Genomic DNA, 24,350 nt, shown 5'->3' on the forward strand with positions numbered 1-24,350 from the left:
TTTCAAAATATATGATCCAAAATAAACCTCTAGAATTATAAATATAAATGGATAAATTTTACCACCATGGTAAGAGAATTTAACAAAACTCTCTTTAAAAAACAATAGTTGAGCAAATTTAAGATTAGTAAAAATATAGAGGCTACGAACGGCACAATTAAGAACTTTATTCTAATAGATAAACAGAGATCCATGACTTCATCAAGAGAAGTTTTATATTTTTATGTACACATGGACACTAGCCAAAAATGATCATATATTAATTTTCAAAAGTAGTCTCAACATGTTAAAAAATTAATATAGACTATTTCTGACTACATTGTGATTTACATACAAATTAATAATAAAGAAGAAAATGAACAGTTTTTTAAACTAAAAAATAATGGGAAAATAATTCATGGGTTAAAGAAGAGGAAATCATAATGAAAATTATAAGCTATTTACAATCAAGAAAAAATGAATATACAATATATCAAAACTTAGGAATACAAGTTAGCTCTTAGAAGTAAATTTACAAACTCAAATTTAAATACTCCTATTAAAAAAAGCCAAGATTGAAAACAAGTTAAGCCTAAAGTAAATTGAAAGAATAAATAATAATGATTAAGGCAAATATTAATGAATTAAAAAGAATAGAAATAATTAACATAAGAATCAGGTTCTTTGAAATCAATAATAGATAGATAAATATTCAGCAAAATACCTCTAGGAAAAAAATGATATAAAAAGTATTAGAAAGAACCAAAATAGAAGGGCATAATGATAGAGATTTTTTAAATCATAAAGAATACTGCACTGTATGCCAATGCATTTAAATACTAAGGTAAAATGGATACTTTTCTTTAAAAAACAACTTACCAAAATTGATGCAAGAAAATACATAAAGTATTAATAAACCAACAATTAACAAGGAAACCTCTCTGCATTCCACTAAAGAACAAACATCATGCATAGCGGTGAAAGTTCTGAAGGAAAAGCATTAAACTCAGGAACAAGAAAAGGCCATCTTCTACCACTGCTTCTATTCAACATTATAATGGAAGTTGTAGCACAAGCAATAAGAAAACCAAATGAAATAAAAGATATAGGAATTGGAAAGGAAAAGATAAAACTCTCCATAGTTGCATTATCCCATTGCCTAAAATATCCAGGAGATCTACAAAGTATGAGACATATGAGTGTTAATACAAGTACTAACCATTTAGAAATGTAATATGAAAAAATAAAACATAGCAATAGCTAGGAAATATGAAAAACCTAGGAAAATACATATTTTTCTATAAGTAAATTATTTGTGAGTGAAATTACAAAGTAGTATTTAAGGGCACCAAAGAGTAACTTCAAAATGCAGAGATGTAGCATAGTCTTAGAATTCAGAGGCTTGATTTGTGACCCAAGATGTGATCTATCCTGGAGAATGTTCTGTGTGCACTTGAGACGAAAGTGTAATCTTCAGGTTTTGGATGGAATGTCCTAGAAATATCAATTAAATCATCTGGTCTATTCTGTCATTTAAAGCTTGTGTTTCCTCATTAATTTTCTGTTTGGATGATCTGTCCATTGGTGTAAGTGAGGTGTTAATGTCCCCCACTATTATTGTGTTACTGTCGATTTCCTCTTTTAGAGCTGTTAGCAGCTGCCTTATGTATTGAGGTGCTCCTATGTTGGGTGCATATATATTTATAATTGTGATATCTTCTTGGACTGATCCCTTGATCATTATGTAGTGCCCTTTCTTATCTCTTGTAACATTCTTTATTTTAAAGTCTATTTTATCTGATATGAGAATTGCTACTCCAACTTTCTTTTGATTTCCATTTCCATGAAATATCTTTTCCCATCCCCTCACTTTCAGTCTGAATGTGTCCCTAGGTCTTAAGTGGGTCTCTTGGAGGCAGCATATATAAGGGTCTTGTTTTTGTATCCATTCAGCGAGCCTGTGTCTTTTGGTTGGAGCATTTAATCCATTCACATATAAAGTAATTATTGATATGTATGTCCCTATTACCATTTTCTTAATTATTTTGGGCTTGCTTTTGTAGGTCCATTTCTTCTCTTGTGTTTCCCACTCAGAGAAGTTCCTTTAGCATTTGTTGTAGAGCTGGTTTGGTGGTGCTGAATCCTCTTAGCTTTTGCTTGTCTGTAAAGCTTTTGATTTCTCTGTCTAATCTGAAAGACATCCTTGCCAGGTAGAGTTATCTTGGTTGTAGGTTCTTCCCTTCCATCACTTTAAGTATATCATGCCACTCCCTTCTGGCATGTAGAGTTTCTGCTGAGATATCAGCTGTTAACCTTATGGGAGTTCCCTTTTACATTATTTGTCATTTTTCCCTTGCTGCTTTCAATAATTTTTCTTTGTCTTTAATTTTTGCCAATTTGTTTACTATGTGTCTTGGCGGTTTTCTCCTTAGGTTTATCCTTATGGGACTCTCTGCACTTCCTGGACTTGGGTGGCTGTTTCCTTTCCCATGTTAGGGAAGTGTATGACTATAATCACTTCAAATATTTTCATGGGTCCTTTCTGTCTCTCTCCTCCTTCTGGGAACCATATAATGTGAATGTTGTTGTGTTTAATGTTCTCCCAGATATCTCTTAGGCCGTCTTCATTTCTTTTCGTTCCTTTTTCTTTATTATGTTCCACAGCAGTGAATTCCACCCTTCTGTCTTCCAGGTCATTTATCCGTTCTTCTGCCTCAGTTATTGTGCTTATTGATTCCTTCTAGTGTATTTTTCATTTCAGATATTGTGTTGTTCATCTCTGTTTCTTTGATCTTTAATGCTTCTATGTCTTCGTTAAACATTTCTTGCATCTTTTCGATCTTTCTGCCCATTCTTTTTCCAAAGTTCTGGATCATCTTCACTATCATTATTCTGAATTCTTTTTCTGGAAGGTTGCCTATCTCCACTTCATTTAGTTGTTTTTCTGGGGTTTTATTTTTTTCTTCCTCTGGTACATAGCCCTCTGCCTTTTTATCTGGTCTATCTTTCTGTGAATGTGGTTTTTGTTCCACAGGCTGCAGGATTGTTGTTCTTGCTTCTGCTGTCTACTCTTTGATGGATGAGGCTATCTAAGAGGCTTGTGCAAGTTTCCTGATGGGAGGGACTGGTGGTGGGAGAGCTGGCTTTTGCTTTGGTGTGCAGAGCTCAGTAAAACTTTAGTCTACTTGTCTGCTGATGGGTGGGGCTGGGTTCACTCCCTGTTGGTTGTTTGGCCTGAGGCGATCCAACACTGGAGCCTATCTGGGCTCTTCAGTGGTGCTAAAATGCGGACTCTGGGAGGGCTCAAGCCAATGAGAAGTTCCCAGAACTTCTGCTGCCAGTGTCTTTTCCTCTCAGTGAGCCACAGCCACCCCCAGCCTCTGTAGGAGACCCCCCATCCCAGCAGGTTTCTCTGGTTCACTTCCCTATGGGGTCACTGCTCCTTCCCCTGGGTCCCAATGCGCACACTGCTTTCTGTGTGCCCTCCAAAAGTGGATTCTCTGTTCCCCCAGTCCAATAGAAGTCCTGCAATCAAATCCCGCTAGTTATAAATGTCTGATTCTCTAGGAATTCCTCCTCACATTGCCAGACCCCCAGATTGGGAAGCCTGATGTGGGGTTCAGAACCTTCACTCCAATGGGTGGACTTCTGTGGTATAAGTGTTCTCTAGGATGTGAGTCCCCCACCCAGCAGTTATGGGATTTGATTTTATTGTGATTGTGCCCTTCCTACTGTCTCATGGTGGCTTCTCCTTTGTCTTTGGATGTGGGATATCTTTTTTGGTGAGTTCCAGTGTCTTCCTGTCGATAATTGTTCAGTAGTTAGTTGTGATTCTGGTGTTCTTGCAAGAGGGAGTGAGAGCACGTCCTTCTATTCCTCCATCTTGAACTAATCATCAGTGGATTTGTTTTTTGTTTTGCTTGCTCTCTTCTTCCTTTTTGTCTTTTTGGTTAAATTACTTTTTATTTTTCATATATATTTTTAATTTTTTATTTTAATAAGTTTATTTTTATTTCTTTGGTTTTTTTCTGAGCTGTGTGGCTGAAAGGTTCTTGGTGCTCAGGCGGTGTCAGGCCTGTGCCTCTGAGGTGGGAGAGCACAGTTTAGCAAGAAACATTTAACTAGGACATAGAAAAAGTAAAGAGCAAACAAACAGTGATGAACAACACAATAAATAAAATTAAGAATACTCTAGAAGGAATAAATAGCAGAATAATTGAGTCAGAAGAACAGATAAGTGACCTGGAAGATAAAATAGTGGAAATAACTATTGCAGAGCAGAATAAAGAAAAAAGAATGAAAAGAACTGAGGGCAGTCTCAGAGACTTCCGGGACAACATTAAATGCACCAACATTCAAATTATAGGGGTCCCAGAAGAACAAGAGAAAAAGAAAGGGACTGAGAAAATATTTCAGGAGATAATAGTTGAAAATTTCCCTAATATGGGAAAGGAAATAGTCAATCAACCCCAGGAAGCACAGAGAGTCCCATACAGGATAAATCCAAAGAAAAACATGCCAAGACACATATTAATCAAACTATCAAAAATTAAATTCAGAGAAAAAGTATTAACAACAGCAAGGGAAAGGCAACAAATAACACACAAGTGAATCCCCATAAGGTTAACAGCTGATCTTTCAGCAGAAACTCTGCATGCCAGAAGGGAGTGGTAGGACATATTTAAAGTGATGAAGGAGAAAAACCTGCAACCAAGATTACTCTAACCAGCAAGGACCTCATTCAGATTTAACAGAGAAATTAAAACTTTTACAAACAAGCAAAAGCTAAGAGAATTCAGCACCACCAAACTAGCTTTACAACAAATGCTAAAGGAACTTCTCTAGGCAGGAGAGACAAGAGAAGGAAAAGACCTACAATAACGAACCCGAAACAATTAAGAAAATGGGAATAGGAACATACATATCGATAATTACCTTAAATGTAAATGGACTAAATGCTCCCACCAGAAGACACAGACTGGCTGAATGGATACAAAAACAAGACCCATATATATACTGTCTACAAGAGACCCACTTCAGACCTAGAGACACATACAGACTGAAAGTAAGGGGATGGAAAAAGATATTCCATGCAAATGGAAACCAAAAGAAAACTGGAGTAGCAATTCTCATATCAGACAAAATAGACTTTAAAATAAAGACTATTAGGAGAGACAAAGAAGGACACTACATAATGATCAAGGGATCAATCCAAGAAGAAGATATAACAATTGTAAATATTTATGTATGAACATAGAAGCACCTCAATACATAAGGCAAATACTAACAGCCATAAAAGGGGAAATCGACAGTAACACATTCATAGTAGGGGACTTTAACACCCCATTTTCACCAATGGACAGATCATCCAAAATGAAAATAAATAAGGACACACAAGCTTTAAATGATACATTAAACAGGATGGACTTAATTGATATTTATAGGACATTCCATCCCGAAACAACAGAATACACATTTTTCTCAAGTGCTCATGGAACATTCTCCAGGATAGATAATATCCTGCGTCACAAATCAAGCCTTGATAAATTTAAGAAAATTGAAATTGTATCAAGTATCTTTTCCGACCACAATGCTATGAGACTAGATATCAATTACAGGAAAAGATCTGTAAAAAATACAAACACATGGAGGCTAAACAATACACTACTTAATAACGAAGTGATCACTGAAGAAATCAAACAGGAAATTTACAAATACCAAGAAACAAATGACAATGGAGACATGATGACCCAAAACCTATGGGATGCAGCAAAAGCAGTTCTAAGAGAGAAGTTTACAGCAATACAATCCTACCTTAAGAAACAGGAAACATCTCGAATAAACAACCTAACCTTGCAACTAAAGCAATTAGAGAAAGAAGAACATAAAAACCCCAAAGTTAGCAGAAGGAAAGAAATCATAAAAATCAGATCAGAAATAAATGAAAAAGAAATGAAGGAAACGATAGCAAAGATCAATAAAATTAAAAGCTGGTTCTTTGAGAAGATAAACAAAATTGATAAACCATTAGCCAGACTCCTCAAGAAACAAAGGGAGAAGACTCAAATCAATAGAATTAGAAATGAAAAAGGAGAAGTAACAACTGACACTGCAGAAATACCAAAGATCATGAGAGATTACTACAAGCAACTCTATGCCAATAAAATGGACAACCTGGAAGAAATGGACAAATTCTTAGAAATGCACAACGTGCCAAGACTGAATCAGGAAGAAATAGAAAATATGAACAGACCAATCACAAGCACTGAAATGGAAACTGTGATTAAAAATCTTCCAACAAACAAAAGCCCAGGACCAGATGGATTCACAGGCGAAGTCTATCAAACATTTAGAGAAAGCTAACACCCATCCTTCTCAAACTCTTCCAAAATATAGCAGAGGGAGGAACACTCCCAAACTCATTCTACGATGCCACCATCACTCTGATACCAAAACCAGACAAGGATGTCACAAAGAAAGAAAACTACAGGCCAATATCACTGATGAACATAGATGTAAAAATCCTCAACAAAATACTAGAAAACAGAATCCAATGGCACATTAAAAGGATCATACACCACGATCAAGTGGGGTTTATTCCAGAATGCAAGGATTCTTCAATATACGCAAATCAATCAACGTGATACACCGTATTAACAAATTGAAGGAGAAAAACCATATGATCATCTCAATAGATGCAGAGAAAGCTTTTGACAATATTCAACACCCATTTATGATAAAAACCCTGCAGAAAGTAGGCATAGAGGGAACACTCCTCAACATAATAAAGGCCACATACGACAAACCCACAGCCAACATCCTCCTCAATGGTGAAAAACTGAAAGCATTTCCACTAAGATCAGGAACAAGACAAGGTTGCCCACTCTCACCACTCTTATTCAACATAGGTTTGGAAGTTTTAGCCACAGCAATCAGAGAAGAAAAGGAAATAAAAGGAATCCAAATCGTGAAAGAAGAAGGAAAGCTGTTACTATTTGCAGATGACATGATACTATACATAGAGAATCCTAAAGATGCTACCAGAAAACCACTAGAGCTAATCAATGAATTTGGTAAAGTAGCAGGATACAAAATTAATGCACAGAAATCTCTGGCATTCCTACACACTAATGATGAAAAATCTGAAAGTGAAATCAAGGAAACACTCACATTTACCACTGCAACAAAAAGAATAAAATATCTAGGAATAAACCTACCTAAGGAGACAAAAGACCTGTATGCAGAAAATTATAAGACACTGATGAAAGAAATTAAAGATTATACAAATAGATGGAGAAATATACCATGTTCTTGGATGGGAAGACTCAACATTGTGAAAATGACTCTACTACCCAAAGCAATCTACAGATTCAGTGCAATCCCTATCAAACTGCCACTGGCATTTTTCACAGAACTAGAACAAAAAAATTCACAATTTGTATGGAAACACAAAAGACCCCAAATAGCCAAAGCAATCTTGAGAACGAAAAATGGAGCTGGAGGAATCAGGCTCCCTGACTTCAGACAATACAACAAAGCTACAGTAATCAAGACAGTATGGTACTGGCACAAAAACAGAAAGATAGATCAATGGAACAGGATAGAAAGCTCAGAGATAAACCCATGCACATGGTCACCTTATCTTTGATAAAGGAGGCAGGAATGTACAGTGGAGAAAGGACAGCATCTTCAATAAGTGGTGCTGGGAAAAGTGGACAGCTACATGTAAAAGTATGAGATTAGATAACTCCCTAACACCATACACAAAAATAAGCTCAAAATGGATTAAAGACCTAAATGTAAGGCCAGAAACTATCAAACTCTTAGAGGAAAACATAGGCAGAACACTCTATGACATAAATCACAGCAAGATCCTTCTTGACACACCTCCTACAGCAATGGAAATAAAAACAAAAATAAACAAATGGGACCTAATGAAACTTCAAAGCTTTTGCACAGCAAAGGAAACCATAAACAAACCAAAAGACAACCCTCAGAATGGGAGAAAATATTTGCAAATGAAGCAACTGACAAAGGATTAATCTCCAAAATTTATAAGCAGTTCATGCAGCTTAATAACAAAAATCCAAACAACCCAATCCAAAAATGGGCAGAAGACCGAAATAGTCATTTGTCCAAAGAAGATGTACAGACTGCCAACAAACACATGAAAGAATGCTCAACATCATTAATCATTGGAGAAATGCAAATCGAAACTACAATGAGATATCATCTCACACCAGTCAGAATGGCCATCATCAAAAAATCTAGAAACAATAAATGCTGCAGAGGGTGTGGAGAAAAGGGAACACTCTTGCACTGCTGGTGGGAATGTGAATTGATACAGCCACTATGAAGAACAGTATGGAGGTTCCTTAAAAAACTACAAATAGAACTACCATATGACCCAGCAATCCCACTACTGGGCATATACCCTGAGAAAACCATAATTCAAAAAGTGTCATGTACCAAAATGTTCTTTGCAGCTCTATTTACAATAGCCCAGAGATGGAAACAACCTAAGTGTCCATCATCAGATGAATGGATAAAGAAGATATGGCACATATATACAGTGGAATATTACTCAGCCATAAAAAGAAACGAAATTGAGCTATTTGTAATGAGGTGGATGGACCTAGAGTCTGTCATACAGAGTGAAGTAAGTCAGAAAGAGAAAGACAAATACCGTATGCTAGCACATATATATGGAATTTAAGAAAAAAAAATAATGTCATGAAGAACCTAGGGGTAAGACAGGAATAGAGACACAGACCTGGGCTTCCCTGGTGGCGCAGTGGTTGAGAGTCCGCCTGCCGATGCAGGGAACACGGGTTCGTGCCCCGGTCCGGGAAGATCCCACATGCCGCGGAGCAGCTGGGCCCGTGAGCCATGGCCGCTGAGCCTGCGCGTCCGGAGCCTGTGCTCCGCAATGGGAGAGGCCACAACAGTGAGAGGCCCGCGTACAGCAAAAAAAAAAAAAAAAGACACAGACCTACTACAGAATGGACTTGAGGATACGGGGAGGGGGAAGTGTAAGCTGTGACAGGGCGAGAGAGTGGCATGGACATGTATGCACTCCCAAATGTAGAATAGATAGCTAGTGGGGAGCAGCCGCATAGCACAGGAAAATCAGCTCGGTGCTTTGTGACCGCCTAGAGGGGTGGGATGGGGAGCGTGGGAGGGAGGGAGACGCAAGAGGGAAGAGATATGGGAACATATATATTTGTATACCTCATTCACTTTGTTGTAGGGTAGAAACTGACACACCATTGTGAAGCAATTATACTCCAATAAGGATGTAAAAAAAATTAAAAATAAATAAATAAGGAGTCCAAAACACTAGGAGGAAAGAAGGAAAAAGGAGGAAGTGGAACATTTTTGTTCGAAAGAATGTCATCAGGAGTGGTAACCAGACTGCCTGGAAACAGCAATCTTCCTATTGAAGAGAAGTCCCAAAGGGGGCACTGATCCAATGTATCTTTTAACTACTGAAAAACAATATTATCTCTTCATGTTACTTTAATTGTATTTTTCAATCAAAAACATATTCAAATAATGCTTTTTGTACTATCATATATTTGGACTCTGGGGAAGGTGGGTTGGATGAAGAAATCTTTGTAAAAGCTCTGTGCACAGTTACAGAAGTCCACAATTTAGGAAAGATCACAATTACCTTTCTCATAGTTATTTTTATACTTTATTTTCTCTCCCAAAGTTCAAAGGAGCTCCCTAATGCCTTACTCTGCTTTACATATTTGTTCTGTTGGCTGTTGCCCAACCCTCAGCTTGCATGCTCAGCAAAATTTGAATGAACTTCTCTACTCTCTTGTTCTAATTCTAGTTTACAGGAACTTTTGTTTTCTTAAAAATGTAAGTAGGAGGCTAACTAAAGATGGACGTTGAGACTTATTGGTTCTGTCCCTGAAACCACTGGAAACTGGAGATGTTAGCAAACATTCAATTTTCAGTGCTTCAGACATAAATGTGGTCAATCCTTTGATTACTTCCTCAACTCTTTGCAGTCATCCTAAACTTTTTTATCTCATAATTTTCTGAAACAACTAATGCAATGTGGTAGCCACCTCATACACAAAATGGCTTTGAGTCGTACTTGCAGAGGCCAAAGTTCTCTGTAGGTTTTTCAATTCTAGTTTTTATGTTAGAATCTTATACCTCAGAGACATGAAAACTATTGCTATCACTAAAGGGCTGCTTAACAGTTTTAGTTGAGCAAGCTGTGCAGAAATTCTTCATCTCAAACTCTCTCTACTCCCTTCAATTTTACTCCCAGGGTGCTTATCTTTGTTTCGGGAATTGATTACCTTTATTATAAATATAAATTGGGTTTGTTTTTTTTAATTACTTTTCATGTCATTTTGTATTTATTTAATTTGTGAATTGTTACCATTTTGTATGTTTTTGCATTATTTTGTTTTCTGGGTTATTTTCTAGGTAGTTAAAAGTTATTCTTTATGCATCTACCATTGGATCATGTCCAATTGTCACAGTTCCTATGACAATAAGAATATAGTAGACAGATATTTATTCTGAAAGAGAGATGAGAGACAATGATATTTGTTCATATGGTGCCTGTCCTGGCGTACTCAAGAGGGCTTAGACCTGTTCTTAGACCCTAACCCCAGAGGATACAAGTTGAGCCAGTGAGGGAGAGTTGCATAGATGTAGGTTTGGTGTAAAGAATGAACTTTCTAATTGTTAGATCTGTTCAACAATATGCTAAGAACAGAAAGTTGTGCATATGAGTTCCCAGTCACTGGAGGTGTAATAGCCAAGACCAAGGAAGGGTTCAGCTCAGTGGGATCTAAGATCCCTCCAAATTGTGATATTCCACACTTCCCTAATTCATTGTGGGAACCACAGACAGAGCATGTGTGCATATACCATTCATAGAAGTCATGGGGAAAATTTACAAACCCTCACTAGCACTAGTGAAATGGAGCAGGACCTTATCGTTCTTCCCCTCCATGTCCCCCATCTGCCTTTTGTCTGTGGAAAAACTTTAGTCAAAGAATAAGTTTAATCAGAGAAGTGAAAAAATACAAGAGCAGAGGAAAAGCAGTTAGACAGGACAAAACAATAATAGTTTAGTCAGTAAGCAAAGTCAAGGACCTTTAACTCCTTCTCAAGGGCTATAGATAATATTCTGAGCCATATCCTGTGAGCTGTCTTGTAGATACTGAAACCCCCATCAGGTGGGAAGAAGTTAACTACATGATGACGAGGCTGTAGCCATGACTTAAGCTGCCAGAATTCCGAGAACTGGCCTCAAGGAAACGGGAACAAACCGAGCCTGGAACTGGAGATGAACTGTACTTAAAACAATCAAGACAACGCAGGTCAGACCACCGCATGACCAATTTCAAGACGACTGTCAGAGCTGACTGCTCTGTTTCTGCATGTAGCCCCTCCCTCTGTCTATAAAAGCTCCTGCCCGCTGGTTGTCAGTAGCAGGGGTCGGGGGTGGGGGAGGAGTATGCCTTTGAACAGGAGCCCGTCCTTCTCCTGGTTGCTGGCATCCAAAATAAAGCAAACTTTCCAGGACTTCCCTGGTGGCGCAGTGGTTAAGAATCCGCCTGTCAATGCAGGGGACACAGGTTCGAGCCCTGGTCCGGGAAGATCCCACATGCCGCGGAGCAACTAAGCCCGTGCACCACAACTACTGAGCCTTCCCTCTAGAGTCCGTGAGCCACAACTACTGAGCCCATGCACCACAACTACTGAAGCCCGCGTGCCTAGAGCCCATGCTCCTCAACAAGAAAAGCCACCGCAATGAGAAGTCCATGCGCTGCAACGAAGAGTAGCCTCCGCTCGCCACAACTAGAGAAAGCCCACGTGCAGCAACAAAGACCCAACGCAGCCATAAATAAATAAATAAATAAATAGAAAAAAGCAAATTTTCCTTTCCACCAGCCTTGCCTCTTTAATGGATTTTGAGCGCTGATCAGCCGGACCCCACTTTCCGTTACACTAGGACCTCATATACTGTCCTCCCAGCCCTGCTCTGTCCTGACTTGCAGTATATGGATTATGGGGTGAGGGATTTAATGCTTCAGTGCTTGTTATTGATTTGTAAATGAAAAGGTTGGCCCCTGGTGTCACAGTCACTGGAAGAGAGAGACCTGAATCCTAGCCTTGGCTTTGTAACAAAGATACTCTGGGCCAGTCATCTCACCTGTGTAGGTCTCAGTTTTCTCACACGTATAATAAATTGGATTAGGAAACCTTCCTAGCAAGACCTTCCTGCTTTGATATTCTACAGTAAGAACATATCTCAGGACTACTCGTTGAAAAGCAACAAATGAATGAGATGTACTTGGACTTAGGAAATACAGAAGTATGGCTTTTTCATCAATATATAGTCATTGTAATAATGACAAGATTGCCTTTCCTGTCTGACCTCAGGAAATAGTTTGAGTCAGTAGGCAAGCAGGAAAAAAAACGGTATTTCCAGATTATTAACATCCATTTAGGGGTAGCTATCAACTTGTTCCTGCTAGCAGGAGAGGTTTTCAAATATTCACTCACTCAGCAATTATTAAGTAAGTACCTGTAGAGTTCCAAACACTGGGATGCCCAGCGCTGGGGGTAAGATGGAGGATCACACACAAGAAAATACACAGTCTTTTACTTGAGAAGCTCACCATGTGGTGGAAAAAACAAGCCCATAGTAGGCAATAATAATAAGCTAGAGTACTGAAGCATAAACTAAGATTCAGGACTAAATAGAAGACAGTACTTCGAAAATGTTTATGACTTGTTCCGGGGGCCAACCATCCCTGCCCCATAAAAAAAAAGCCTGGATGCTGAATTTTTCTCTTCCCAGTTGCTAGGAATAAAGTGCAGCGTGCTGAGTCATCAAGGCTTAAATTCAATGGCAGTAATACCTTCCTTCTTGTGGGGCAGAAAGTGCACAGTCAGCCGTCATGACTTGTTACAGAAACAGATCCCTGCTCTGTAAGGTTAATCCACTTTGAACATGATAAGGCACGAAGAGGTGGCACCCAGAGACTTCCCTGAGCTCCATTCAAATACAGCCCAGAGCCCCACAGCCAGCCAGCATCTGTGCTGTTTGAACAAGACATACTTCTGCCCATGATTAATACTGGCTTTAGAGTTCAGTTTGAAGAATCAGATAAACAAGTATCAGTTTTCTGCTTTCCCTTCTCCCTGTCTTCTGTTCCAGTCCACTCCCCTAGTGGTAAATGGTCTCTGTTCTTTTTGTGGGTGGGTAAGAGAGTTTTAGACAAACATTGAAAGGCTCCCTTATTTGAAGATTTCAGCTTGGGACTGGTGTTTTCTGTCCCTGGAGGACACTTGGGCAATGAATTGCCTCATTGTTTTTAGAGGACGACTATTCAGTGAGAAGTGTGGGTGTCTAACTGAACCACTGCAGTTTTCTGGAGCCAACCGAATGGTGATGCTGCCCCAAGAAAAAAGGGTTGGCTTGCCATCTAATTCAAAAAGGCTGTTAAATATGTAAAAACAAAGCCGGTATTTCACATGTGCAAAAGGTCACTTGTAAAAAGTCCCTATGGCATTCAGATTAATTTACATGTGATAATTTTTTGATTTGGACACCAGTATTCTGAACCATTACTCTGAAATAAGTTAGGCATTAGGAGACTATTTAAAAATAAAAAAAAAATCCTATACTTCTTTTGATATAGTCAAGGCAGTTCTGGACTATCTGTATTTATTTATTCTATTTATTCCAACTTTGTTTCAGAAATTATTTTAAGTGGCCACGCGCTCAGTAAGAAGTCTACCCTAATTACAAACTCAAAGCGGGCTTGGTTTCTACTTGGGAAACTCATCCTACTTCAAATTGTATTCCTCTTGCTGAAATGACAATGAAATAAAAGTCCTGGACAGTGCCAGGAGGGCTGCCATTATGCCCATAAAAGAGCAGGACTTACTCGACATCTCAGGTGGACTGATGCTTCAGCAGCTCCCAGCTTTAAAGCTGGCAGGCAGATACTCTTGGCACAAAGTTGGAGCACAGCTAGTACAGTTGGGGTTAAAGCAGCACCCTCACAGGCCCTCGGATTACTCAAGCAGCGAAGCCGAACAGAAAGACAAACCCAATGTTTGTCCAGATTTTTCTCTGGTTATACTCAAAGAAATGATCTCTACAAATTCAGCCTACTTCAGCACTCTGAGTTGTGGGCCTTATTGAACTGACTGTAAAATTATCTCTTTTATAAGAGCTTGGATTCTTTAATCCATGGCAGGCATTTCAAGCCATGGGAACAAATGTAAATACCAGACAGGCTTTTTGAATAAGTAGCAACACTCAGCATACATTTCCCCACTCCCTTCCCCACTCCATTTCTTCACTTTATATCAATCTAAAAGCTCTCCTGGCCCTAGCACGTCACCAAAACTCTTCTTATCAAGTTTGTCAATGGTCATTTTTAGAAAGTTATATTACTTGACTTAACAACATTGGACAATTTTGACCACTCTTTCTTTTTCCAAACGCTCTCTTTCTTTGGCTTCTCTGATGCTTTTCTTCTACCCATTTTGGCCTTTTCTTCCCAAAGTCTCCTTTTTATTGTAACCCACTCCTTTACCTTTTCTTAAGTGTCATGTTTCCTCAGGTCTTGATTTTAGTCCTCTTCTAGTTTTATATTTACTTCCTATGCCGCCATACCTGCTCCCAGTGCTTTAATTACCAAGTATATTGGATGGTTTCAACAATCACTTCCAAATCAGCTTTTTTTTATTGAGTGCCAGTTCCGTATAGTCAACCGTCTCCTGGGAATAACCCTGTAGAGACCCCACAGATTCCTCCAAATGAATATATCCATAATGGAACTCACCCTGAACTTGATCCCTTTCTTCATTGCCTCATATCCTCTTCAATGGTGCACCATCTACTGGAAGGAGAAATAGGGAGTCATCATGGACTGTCTTCCCTTTCCATCACTCTCCATCAATCACCAGGTTTTGTTAAGTTTACTTTCTCAATGTCTCCTGAATCTATTCTTTTTTTTTGTCTCCTGTCACCAGCTGTCACCTGGACAGCTCATCTCCCATAGCCACACAGGGCTCCCTGCAATACATTTTCCAGCCAGACTGTTGGTTTTAATAAACACCTAACTTAAAACCAACAGATAGCTTCCCAGTACTTCTGGGATTAATTCCAAAATTCCAAACATGCCCCTTAAGGTCCAGTACTGCCCCTCTAGTCTCATTTTGGGCCACAACTATTCATTTGTGGTAATGAGGCACAATTGGTTTCTCTTAGAGTATGGTCTTTCCAATCTCAAGCCCTCTCACATGCTATTCTCTCTTCGTTGTAGAGAGATTTACTCTTATATGTGCTTCCAGTTTCAAACTAAATCCCACTCCCCTTGCCCAATGCTCTGGCCAACCCACTTATCTCCCCTTTTATAATAGTCATTATATTTGATTCTAAAAGCTTTTTAAACTACTCTTTTCTGCCAATACACTTGAACTTAGTAAGGGTGGAATCAAATTTATCTTAACTTCCTCAAGTAACTGGGGACATAGTAAAGTCTCAATAAATACTATTGAGAATAAATTAATGGATATTTAATGCATTTTTGCATAATAATGAGTATAATTATAAACAATTTTAAATGCTTTACAGAACTTTTGGGGTAGGAAATAAAATGGACTGTTGCATTTAGTCATAGAAGGAAATACTAGCATTTGTGTGTTAGTAACTATTTAAAGGAGCTAATAATAGGGTCATGTTTCTATCATCCCCTCAATATAGTAGCCATCTTTTCTCTGTAAAACACTTCTTTTGTGGAAAGAAAAAACTAACCCAAATGAGTTGTGGTAAGATAAAATTTGGAAATTTTATGTCCTTTTTTTTTCTTTCCCCAAATTATTTATGTTGTTGCACATATTTTCTCTGCTGGATCTGGGGAAAGGAGAGAATGGCACACATCAGCAGCAGATGTATTGGGAGCAGAGGTCGAGGCTTAGAGCTACAGCAGGATGCAATACCTCGGCAGAGGCCAGAGAGGACAAAATAACAATAGGCAGAAACACCTCTTCCCTCAACTGCGCTCCTGTGAAGCTTCTCTTCTCACCCAGGTACCACCTTGGGAGAAGGAAGGCTGACACCTTGAGAGGGAACAGCTCTGCCTGGGTTTGAACTTCAGCTGAGGGGAGGACGAAATGTTGTACTGACCTGAACGAGATTGCTGTAAACAGAGAGACTGAGTTACCCCTAAGTGTGAACACTCATTGTTCTTACAGAGCAGAAATAAGGACTGTGAGCAAGTCATGTTTATTTGGGGGGAAGTGAAGGAACACTAATTTTCTGGCCATCTGAGTCATAATGTATAAGTTTAAATCTAATGTAGAGAGAAGTCAAGTCCTCAATGTACTATTTTTTTATTTTTTATTTTTATTTTTATTTTTGCGGTACGCGGGCCTGTCACTGTTGTGGCCTCTCCCGTTGCGGAGCACAGGCTCCGGACGCGCAGGCTCAGCGGCCATGGCTCACGGGCCCAGCCGCTCCGCGGCATGTGGGATTTTCCCGGACCGGGACACGAACCCGTGTCCCCTGCATCGGCAGGCGGACTCTCAACCACTGCGCCACCAGGGAAGCCCTTACTGATAGTTCTAATTAAGATTATATTAAATACTGACAAAAGAAATCACATCAGTTAGCTCTATGTGGGCATGGAGAAAAATTATTATTCAAATTACATTTTATACATCATTATTCATATTTCATCTTAATTCTTTCCTTTTTCAATCCTTGATTTTTATGCCCAAAGTTTTTTAAGACCGTTCATTTGAGGCTAGAAGATAATATCAAAGGATTGAAATTCTCAATTTTTTTTTCATTTTTCACTTTTGTTTATTTTTTTTAAAGTGAGAGATAGCTAGAAATGGAGGCAGAGAGATGGGGAGAGAGAAATGTAGGAGGTGCTGAGAAAAGGAAAGATGGAGGAAACAAGATGCCTCATATCAAGAGTAAGAGAAAACATGCAGTCTTTTTCTTATGGGGGTTTGGGTGGGCTTCCTTCTGACCCTAGATCGATCTTATTCATATTTTCATTGAAATTATAATTTGGAAAGGATAAAATGCACATCTGAAACAGAAACTTTTCTTTCTTGAGTCCACTAGGGGCTGAGACCCAGCTATTATATTACCACATGGTCAGTAAAGGAATACCCTCTTCCCCTTCACTGTACTAAATTTCCAAAGCCGTCTGTGACCTCAGTACTACTAAAAACTCTTGTAGAATTTCCTGACAACTTCTTAGAGGATCCAAAAACAATACTACGTTGATACAAATGCACAAGAAAAATTGAATGTAACTCTGATCACTGTGTCCAGGAAAGATATACATATTTATAGAACATCATTTTTATTGCTGTATTCCATCCCATTGTATGAATGTGCACGTATAATATACAGTCATGTAGGGAATTCCCTGGAGGTCCAGTGGTTAGGACTCCGAGCTCTCACTGCTAAGCGTGCATTTTCAATCCCTGGTTGGGGAACAAAGATCCCGCATGTGGCACAGTGTGGCCAAAAAAAGAAAAAAAAATATATATATATATATACATATATATACAATCATGTAACTGTAAACAAAGTTATGAAACTGCACATCTTCAGAAAAAGGCATGAGGGAGGCCTTAGCCTGTGTACAGCTCCTCAGTATTCATGGGCCTGTATATACTGTGCCTGTAGTAAATGAAATAGGCCTCTGATTGTACCAAGCTTATAACAGCAACAACTGTGAGGCAGATCCTTGAGAATGTAACCACCCAGGCCTGCCTGGAGGAGTCCCATGGAGCTGAGCTCTACAAAGAGGGACAACAGAGGATGATAATACAAATGAGGCTGGAGTATCAAGCATAACGATGTATTGTGTACTTAAAATCCTGATTTTCCAAAGAAACATGCTTTTGCCTATAACAGTAAAGATAGGAGTTATGGTTCAGGGGAGTTCATACTGTCTGAAAATTAAATAATAATGGAAAAATGTAGGATTTTTAATTAATCCTCTCTGTACTAATACTTTTTTTGTCTTTCCAATATTGTATTCTTTATTTATTTTGTTACTGAAATATAGTTTATATGCAATGTTGTGTTAGTTTCAGGTTTACTGCAAAGTGATTCAGTTATACATATATATATTATTCCTTACATTCTCTTCCATGATAGGTTATTACAAGATATTGAGGACAGTTCCCTGTGCTATACAGTAGGTCCTTGTTTGTTGTCTATTTTATATACAGTAGTGTGTATCTGTTAATCCCAAATTCCTAATATATCCCTCCCTCCCTTTCCCCTTTGGTAACCATAAATTTGTTTTCTATGTCTGTGAGTCTATTTCTGTTTTGTAAATAAGTTCATTTGTAAGTACTGATAGTTTTTTAATGCAGGGCTCTAAAGCTTTCAGCTCATCTTGGAGAGAAGAATTAGTCCCATGGTCACCACAACTTCCAAATAAATCTCTTTCTTCTGGAAAGCCAGATTGGGAAGGCTTACAAAGACAGACTTCCTTGGGCTCTTCCCAGAACTTCCACTTCCGGCAGGGCCGAGAAACATGGCAGCAGCAGCCTATCTTGTGATACTCTAGCTCCTCCACTCTGATAAACGACAGAAACTGGGGTTGGAAAAGTGAACTAACATCAATAGAAACATTTCCCGTGTTTAAAAATACAAGGTTCAAGCTAACCAAAAATATGGGGGTGAGGCGAGGCGTCAGAAGTAAGTGTTACAAATTATATCTTGCATTTTGGCCGCAGAATCACTTTCTAGACGTTAAGTTCCATGAAAGCAATGACCACGTTAGCTGCTACCTTTCTTTTTTCTCCAGAATATAGTATTGGACTTGAACACTAGGTAGTCAGGAAATATTTGTGGAATGAATGAATGAATACAAAGAGAGATTAAACTCTTCGTAGTATGACTGAAGGACAGAGACTTTAGTCAGCTAAATGCCATCCTTTTGTTTATTTTTCCTCAGGTAAAAAACATTATATGCTTACACAGAACTATGTATAAAATAGATAAACAACAAGGACCTACTCTATAGCATAGGAAGCTATATTCAATATCCTATAATAACCTATAATGGAAAAGAATCTGAAAAAGAATATATCTATGTATACATAACTGAATATCTATATGTAACTGAATCACTTTGCTGTACACCTGAAGCTAACACAACATTGTAAATCAACTATGTCATTAAAATTTTATATGCTAGATTTAACTAAAATAAGAGGCTTAGTGCAATTATTATTAACAAGCACTATCATTAATGCATGATATGTGCTTTCCAGAGATACATAAGAAGCAAAAACAGAGAAGAGGCTTTACTATCAATAATTCTACCCATAGAATCCTGACCTACATTTCTACTGACCAACACCAGGAGGAAGATGCTCTCTTAGGGCTCAGCAGCATCACTGATTTTGCTGTCAGAGGTGAAGAGCTTTGAAAATTCACCTACAACTGACATCGTGAAAGGAGATGGGAAAGGATGTCTGAAAAATCCTACCAGGTGTGGTTGCAGGCTAAAGGTGTCCAAAGTTGGAATAGTCTTGCACAACTTCATCCATTCATCCATAGACATTTGCCATTTTGAGTACTGCTTTGTACAAGAAGAAGTTATAGAGAAAAAGGTAGACACCAGCCCTTGTACTTAAAGATCATATACCCTGCTAACTCCTTTACCAGCTGGCTGTCTCTTACTGTAAACTCTTCTGTTCAAAAAGTATTTTACTAAGATGCTTAACAATTCTGGTTTATATATCCACGTATTGTTATAACATTATGTTACAGTTACCTATATTTTAATGGTTAACATCTATTTTATTAAACCCCTTTTCTATCCTAACTTGTTTTGATTACTATCTTTATGTTCAAGTATGTTTAAATATGTTACAAATATGAAATTCTACCCCTAAAAAACCTTACATTAAAAAAAAAAACAAACTAAAAGGACTAGAACATTGCTTTAAAAAAGAGACTATTCCTGCATGTGCAAACTAATATTATCACACTTAACAAATATCACAACTCTCTTATATTAGCGAATATAAAAGTTATACTCAAATTTCCCCATTTGACATTAAAATGTTCTTTGCAGCCAGCTGTCTTTTTAATTCTATACCTTAAAACTCCCACCAGATCCCATCTCCCATCACACACACACACACACACACACACACACACACACACACACACGTACTCCTATAAATCTTTCAGTCCCTGTCTTTCTTCAGACTATAGAGTATGTGGATACTCTGAAGTCTGTCTCTCCCTTGTCTTCCCTTCCCTGGTCATCTTCCCCTTGACCCGTCACTTCCTATTCAGCGTCCAAGACAGCATAGAAGATGCAGGTGGTCAAACTTATCATTAAAAACACATTTTTGAACACGCTGTTCAAGAGAAGCTCTTTTCTGCTCCAAACCCATTTTAGGACTTGGACCGCTTTAGCTATTATAACAGCTCTCAAAGAAGCACTTGTACAATTCAGAAGAAAACTTCCCTTGATTTTTGGCTGAAATTCAGTACTCAAGGAAGCACACAGGAAGGACAAACAGCTCCCACTAGTATTGGCACAAATGACCAGAGCAGGGCAAGTGTCCCCAGAAAGCCTGGGCCTGCTTTCAGTCCTGATCCTGTGTAATCACTTTTAGTTTCTAGAACACACCACAGATAAGGTTGGCATGCATGAATATTTTCAGCCGTTGAGAGTATTAATGTGAAAGCTGGAATCACGCAGTTGATAAGGACACTCAAACACACCCACTTTCTAAGGCAGACGTGAACCCTAGGACTCTTACTGACATTCTCAAGAACCAAAAATTGGGTGGTGGGGACTACGGAACATTTTCTCATTTGCTTTTTCCATTTACCAGAAAATGTTTTGTTGAATGCTTTCATCATAAAAAGCACTCTTTACATTTTTAGATTACCTAGCAGTATTAGCAACTGCTTAATTCACAGTATCCAACCTGCAATCTTTTTACCCTTCAGAAAGCAGTACAGAGCAAACTTCTCCAGGAACTTGTCCAATTACAGATATGCCCTATTTATGTGAGGTGGAGGGTTCATGGACCCGGAGGCTAGGAGCATGGAGGGAAGGTGGAGAGTGGTTATAATGCCAGAATGGAATCCTTCACTGACTCAGGGCTGTGTGATCATTAGAGCACAATCCCTGTGGAGACATATTCCAAACATTCTATGTTTTCAGGTCACTAGGTTTTCTAAACATTTCCTGAAGCAATGCCATTTTTCAGAACTCCTTTTTCTTCCAGGTAAGCTCTTTCGCATCAATGTCAGCCCCATTCTCCAAGGTGATGTGCTGTCAAGGTGTCCTATGGGATATTAAAGGGCTTTAGCCAGTTAAGGACCCCCTCTAGCCTATAAGGCACAGCACATTTGCACAAATTAGAAAGAGGAACTCCCACTGGGGAGATGAATTTAAAAAAAGTAACCCTCCCCTCTGGGTCTATGCCTCCCTGGAAATGGCTGGGCAACAGAAGCACCACATGCAAAGGAACAGGCCTCTATTCTCCCCAGTGGAAGGACCCTACCTCAGGGGATCCACTGAGCCAAGCAGGGCTGTGTCTCAGGCCCAACCCTCCTCATTGGTGAAGGACTTTGCATGGACTGCACAGCCTTGCTTGGTTGTCCTGCCCCCAAATTCCCAACCAAATCCCTGAAGATGCTGGCCTTTGTATAAACTTGCATTTTAACATGATGCTTGATTCTCTCTTTTGGTACCTTCGTAGCATCCTTAGAGCAATATAACCCATAGTCTTATCTGCTTGAGGTGTCAAAAGTATTTGCCAAAACAAGAAAAATGGAAAGAAAATGAGATCCTAGGTGAGTAAGCAAGGAGGTTGAAGGAGAGGAGCCCTCTGCACTCATTACAGGAGGAAGTGGAAACCATTCACACTTCTGCCCTGGCCGAGGACCATGAGACAAATGATACATTATATGTACAATTCACCTCACAAACACAGCTCTGTGCTAGTACGTTTCTGAGGCAAACAGCAATAATACAAATCGTACTGTTGGAGACCGCGCTAATGAAGTGTGCCTGTAAGCAACGCACAGACCCAGCCTCACACCCACAAGCATCCCTTTCACACAACAGATATGCACGCAAGTCACACATTCTCTATCCAAAACATAAATGCACTGTTTGTTCCTGACTCATTTGTTAACTTATCACGATTTTAAATAAGAAAGTGGATGCTCAAGTCTATCAGTCTTTTATTGTTTTATTTCTAGAAGGTCCCTCTGATCTCTCCAAATCTAATTGTCTGGTAGGTAGAACCAATCTTAACTTTAAATCTCCTTTCTGTTATATTTTAATGGAAACGATTATATGGGAATTATTTATATTTCAGGCTGTAAAATTGTAACCAATATACTGTAGCCATTTCAACGTGGCAAAAAAAAATCTTTAAATCATTTGGACAATGGCATGAGACAAGGAAATAATTCCTGTAGGAAAAAAAATTAACAATTGAAATTGTGTAGCATCCCATACTTTTGGGAGGTTTTCTGAGATGTTGCAGAGAAGGGAAGTAGTTTTGATGAAACTGGCCCCCACCAAAAATCTAACCCCAAAACTTTGCTCATGTGGAAATGGAAAATCCTGTATCTTCGTTCCATTTTCTTACTTCTTATATCTAGTGCCTGGTGCTAGTCCTAAGGGCACAAATACACAGTTACTGAGTTAAGGAAATGTAAGTCTATTCCTAAGTCAAGAATTTCACTGTCTAAAGCCTGTATTATTTGGACTCATAAGCCCCAAGTCCATTGTAATATAATGTACATTTCTGTAATTTAGGGTACAAGGGACTAAGAATAGCATGAAGAAACTCAAAACCCATTCAAGGTCCCCAAGTACTGAGTATGGCTTTCCCCTGTCTACAGTGATACTCTACACCACGCTGACAACTTATCTGATGGTAGCGATTCCAAGGAGCTGTGGGCATTTAAGGATAAAATACAACCTATGACAAACCCTGCCTCAGGATTTAAGAAACTCAGATGTCTACACGGACCAGGTGGAAACATGAGTGAAGCAAGGGGAGGATTTGCCTATTAAATATGTACAATTCTTTTGTATTTTCCTGAAGAAACACAGTCTCCATTTTTCTTGAAACATGAGGTGGTGTTGGCATGGCCTGGCATTTGTTATCCCATCAGTGACAGTGACGTTAACAGCTGAGAAATATTTCCAGTGTTAAAAGGGGGGAAAAAACATACTGGTGTGATGATTGGCAACTGCTACTCAGCCTCAGCAGTAGAGACAAAGAGAGTGATGGAATTCATGCTGTCCTAGAAAGCTCATGTGTGCCTAACGGGGCCAGCTGCTTCTCAGCCCTGGACATTGTTATTGCATAGAAATATGTGAACTCATTGTTCTCCCATCTTCCAATTTTTCAAGGGGAAGATGAAAACCCAGATTTTTAAGTAAAATCTCCCAATTTTAAAATGTTAGCTGAACCTCTTTAAAACTGGGTGAGTCAAGAAAAACACAGAAGCCCCTTCTTTTTGAAACCTCTGGTCTATACCATGCATCTCAGATTAAAGGGATAGCAGATAGTCTTGGAATTCTCAAGGGCTTAGAACAGAAATCAGTGAGCAACGTGCATCCCAATGTAGAAGAATTTGCTTTCATGTATGATGTGAAGCAGATCACGTTTTTATCTCCTGCGTATTAGAGGGGTGGGGTCGCCCCTCCCAAGTGTCTGTGATTCTCTGACTTAGTGTTTGCAGCTATTTTTCAGTGTTCAACATCTGTGCCCTGTACTTGAGGAGGACATGGCCTGCATTGGCTGTACGCTTCCATTCTGGATATGTATTTGTATCTACAGATCACTAGGTAAGGAAGTTCCTTAGTGTTTCTCCACTGGATCAAGAATTCTGTCTATGCTGGTGATAATTGCTACCTGAGCTCCTGGAAGATGGAATAGGTGCACTTGAGGACCATGCACATTGTCAGATGGATTAGTTGCCCATCAAGACCCGGCTGAGGCCAAGAACCCAAACCAGTGATTTCCCACAGGCACCTTTGTGCTCTTTGTTTCCAGTATATTAAATACTCCAAACAAACATACACAATTTTATTAGTTGGAGCTTCAGGCATAAATCCATTCCTGGTCTCCTGCCTTCAAGAGATGGGCTAGGTATCTTGGGAAAACTCAAGTGTCCCTCGAACAGGAGGCCTAGACTCTAGAGGAGGCTGCTCCAAGCCCTCCTTGATTCCCATTGTTTCTTCCAAGCAATAAATTTCTCTAGACCTCACCTAACTACCTCAGCTGTGTTGGAGCAAAGAGAAATGAAACAGATTAAATAGAAAATGTTTCTT

The 24,350-nt window shown here is 39.0% G+C and overlaps 1 long non-coding RNA gene across 2 annotated transcripts in view; it reads right to left on the reverse strand.

Moving 5' to 3' along the window:
* The window catches only part of LOC137224683 (uncharacterized), a 141,634-nt gene that overhangs the window by 111,550 nt on the left and 5,734 nt on the right, over positions 1 to 24,350 (reverse strand). For both annotated transcript variants that reach the window (XR_010943438.1, XR_010943437.1), the window contains exon 2: positions 14,823 to 14,879. This is a non-coding gene — a long non-coding RNA (uncharacterized lncRNA). The remainder of the gene's footprint in view (positions 1 to 14,822; positions 14,880 to 24,350) is intronic.

The sequence above is a fragment of the Pseudorca crassidens genome, chromosome 5 (assembly GCF_039906515.1).
Source record: "Pseudorca crassidens isolate mPseCra1 chromosome 5, mPseCra1.hap1, whole genome shotgun sequence".
NCBI lineage: Eukaryota > Metazoa > Chordata > Mammalia > Artiodactyla > Delphinidae > Pseudorca > Pseudorca crassidens.